The following is a 4380-nucleotide window of genomic DNA, read 5'->3' as shown; positions in this document are numbered from 1 at the left end:
CGTTTCGTCATCAGGGATACTTAAGGAAGAAAATACTAAGATTTCATTTACATTAGTAATGCCTGTATCTCTCCGTATCTGACTGCGGATGGAACAAAGAAGGATTGAGATTGCTTTAGCCATGTTGTTGACTCTGGCAAGAAAATCAAGAGGCAGTAATTTGGTACCACTGGCAGACATAACACCATTCCACGTAGCTTTTAACTCAGCTTTATGCTCACAGTCTTTCCAAAGAATGTCTCACTTTCCTTGCGTCTCAAGTAATTAATGGGAAATGCAGACATATTCTTAAAACTCAGTGTTTAACCTTTAGTATCGTCCCAAAGCTGAATTAATTGATAAATCATACAGAATTGATGAAGGTTGTCATATATCGGTATTGCATCTATTTACCCAATTATCAAAGAGATTGCATGCCACCCAGAATGAATGGGCAAACTAATTTGATAAATATACTAGATAAAGTATACTTCGGAATATGAAAAGGAACCCTGATAGAATGTTACTGCATCGGTGTTGTATGTAGCCAGCTATTGGTAACATTCGTGAATAAAATCTCTCTCAGTGGTACTTATAAAGACATACACAAATGTACACTTACTGGTTTATAAGACTTTAATGAGGAGGCTAAATTGTATTTCTTTTATAACTTAAGTATAATAACTGTAACATTTTAGGGACACAAAATGCTTGTGGATTCTGTGTTATCTTTCACATGTAGTTGTCTTTCACCGAAGAAATCTAAACACACTATGTAACAATATTTGAAAGTGTCCAAAATCTGTATGTTATTGATGTTATGGTAAAAATGTTTTCAAAACCAGAATTCAGCATAATCTCACCTTTTTTTTCTGAAAAAGGCAACTAGCAAATATTTTACTTTTTTTTCTTTTTAATTTTTTCATTCATTCGTTATTGCACATTTTTCTCCCTTCCTCCTCCTTCCCGCCCTCACCCAGTTCACTTTGCAAAGCACCTCTCATTCCAGACTGAAGTGTATGAATCCTCCAGGTTCTGTACTAACTACAGAAATTTTCTTGAAGCAGAAAAATAACAACATATGTACAACATGTCAATGAATGTGTGTGAATATACAACATGTCAATGAATGCACGTGACTACAGTTTGCCAACTCTGCTCTATTATATAAAGCTCTACTGAGTATGGAATTTAAGCCAGTTTTGTGACAAGCTCAGCAATTCTGAACCTGTGTGCACTTGGGAATTAGAAATCCTGAAATTATATTATTAGTGTATGTCTTAGATATTCCTATAATTGCAAGCCAAAAAAAAGGAGATAAAATAGTGTTGATCATAATTACACTATAATATATACTGATAAAATGTTAGATGAGGTGAAATGTTAACAGTCAAAATTATGAAGAACATATAACTATATTGACATTTTTTGCAACTTTCTTATGAAATTGGATTATTTCAAAATAGAGGAGCATTATTTATTACTTTGTAAGTCTTTCTTTTTTTTATTTTTTTTTGCTTGTTGTTCTGGTGTGCTGTTGAGTCAAACTGACGCATAGCAGCGGGTTTTCAGAGGCAGAAAATTGCACGGGTGGAGATTGCCCATCCTTCTCTCATGGGGTGGATTTGAACCATATGCTTCTGAGACAGCAGTGCAGCTTCTTACCACTAGGCCACCTCCTTTCTAAAATATGGACAATTATGTAATTTGTGTGATTGCTATAAGAACTAAATGATACCAGGATTCTGTGGTGAATTAGAATATTTTCATTCCTTTATTTTTATAAGTAGATAAGTAGGCTTTTCTTTCTGGTCTGTTTTATCTAGAAACATTTCCACCATGGATAATTTAGCTGGTGTTTTAAATACTAGTAACATACCTCTAACATTATAGTAACAAGAAAGCCATAATAATCCACAAACTGGCAAAAGTATCAATGTCTTTTCAAAAACCTCATATGAATGCAAAAGCTGTATAATGGAAAAAAGATGTAGAAAAATTCATCCATTCAGACTTGGTATCAGTGAAGAAAGGAGGATATAACGTAGATAGTCAAAAGGCACAAACAGAGACTTGCACACCAATGTTCATAGGAGTGTTATTCACCGGAGTAAGAATATGGAAACAGCCCACATGCCCAACCACAATGGAATGGATTAAGAAATTTGGTACATTCACACAATGGAATACTACGTGGTACTCAGGAGCAATGAGTTTGTAAATTAATATCTAGCATGGGAAGGACTGGAGAGTATTATGCTAAGTGAACTAACTCAATCTCATAAAGATAAATACTGTATAAGATCATTATTGTAGAATGAGTATGAGGATCCAAGGGGAAGATGGGTTTAATCACAGGGTCACACAATTTGATGGGTGGAGAAAGAGGTAGGTCAAGGAAAGGGGGAACAATCTGGTGTGAAAAACAATGTATACTAACTTTGTAAGTAAACCAGTATAAAATTAAAAAAAAATTAAAATGAACAAATCATTGTTAGGAGTAAATCACCTTTAATCAAAGGCTAATGATAGTGAAGAAAGTCCTCAATAAGATCAATTTATTTATGCTATTGATATAAATCGTGGAAGGAGGAGTGGCATCCACTTCCATAATAGCTTGCCTCCAGAAACCCTATGAACCTGGAGAGAGGATGAAAGGCACCCAAGCGTCGAGGACTCTCCTTCATAGGGTTACTATGAGTCGCCTGTGACTCGACGGCACTTAACAACAACAACAACAACATTGATCTAAATATACCAAAGATCTTGAAGACGGTACAGAAGAACTAGACAATGTGTGTTTCAATATACCTAAAGTCCATGCTTGGAATCCAACTAATAACAACGAAATCATACCTGCAAAGTACTTAGCACAGAAAATGTTAAGAAACTAACTGCATAGTGCCACTATTGTAAAACAGGACTGACATCGGGGTTGGGGGGAGACTGAGAAAGATGGGTTCAATAATGTATACTGCATTGAAACAGATGAGGGAAAAAACTGTTTAAAAGGGATATGTGATTAGGTATTTTTGTCATGACCAGGAGTCCAGAGCAAAGGCTGCATAGTGGAATGGACCTGGGAGAAGGGATTATAAAACAATGAAAGAATTTTTCTTTTACTTTTCCAAGAGGGAAGTGTACTGGGGTGGGAGGAAGGTTGGGAGGGGAGAAAAGTGCGACAATGAATGAGTGGAAATAAAAACAAAAAGCAGCTCATAATTTCTATGGGAAAAAAAGAAACTAACATACACTGTCATTATTTGTAGCTTTTCTGGACTAGTAGTTGTATTGAAGAAGAAATCTGGTAGTATGGTGGAAAGAACACCTAAAATAATGTAATAAACCAACTTTGCCAGGTGCAAATGCTCATCTTTTAAAAGAGAGTGGTGACATGACATTGAGAAATATTGACCCTACTTATTCTCTTGTTTTATTTAAAAATAATAATGATCAATGTTCAATGAAAAGGGTTACAAAGCCTTGTGTGTGCTCTGTCACTCACTGGGTACACAGGTACAATTTCTGAGAGTCACAGATCAGTCACATGAGAAAATAAGGCTTAGTAAACATCATAAAGGGACTCTAATTATGGAATATTTACAATGTCCTCTATACTGTGCTGGGATTCAGAATTGACTCAACAACTGCGCTGATTTGCGTGCCTTATCCTTATCTTCAGAATAAATCTTTAAATTATAAGCTATTATTATCATCATCCCTACTTTATGGATGAAAACCTTGAGATATAGAGCGATTAAGGAGTAAAACTAAGCTCCAAATTAGGAATCCTTTTTTAAAAACACAAAATGAACGATATCGATTGCTATCATACATGATACAGCAATATTATTATCTCCAACATTTTGACCAAAATTATACAGCCTTACTTTTTTCACTCTCAACAACACTTAGAACAGTGCAGACGTAACTTCTTAAAATTGAATAAAAGAAAGTCTTTGAGTCGACAACATGCTATATTTTTTGTACAGCAAATTGGGGGAGGGCAGGGTGAAATAAAAGCCAATCAACAAACTCAAAGTGGGAAATGGAAAAAAATACAATACCAATTTAGACGAAAGCCTAAATTATCAAAATGAAAATATGCAAAACCCAGGGGAAGGCTAGTGTCCAATGTTGGTGTTGTGTACCATCGAGTTGAAACTGACCCTTAGCTTCCAGAGGGTCTTCAGAGGCAGTGACTGTCATAGGAAGAGATTGTCCAAGCTTGTCTCCTTTGGAGCAGCTAGTGGATTTGAATTACATGCCCCCAGGATTGTCGTGCAGCTTCTTACCACTAGGCCACCAGAAACTCAAATAAAAAAGGGATATCATCCTTGGAAACACAGAGCGTCAGCAAAAGAGAGGAAGACCCTTAACCAGATGAATTTACACAGTGAC

The sequence above is a fragment of the Elephantulus edwardii genome, unplaced genomic scaffold (genome assembly GCF_000299155.1).
Source record: "Elephantulus edwardii isolate Elephantulus edwardi_28Jun2011 unplaced genomic scaffold, EleEdw1.0 scaffold00011, whole genome shotgun sequence".
Lineage (NCBI taxonomy): Eukaryota > Metazoa > Chordata > Mammalia > Macroscelidea > Macroscelididae > Elephantulus > Elephantulus edwardii.
The sequence above is the reverse complement of the archived record's forward strand: the minus strand, read 5'-3'. Positions refer to the sequence as shown.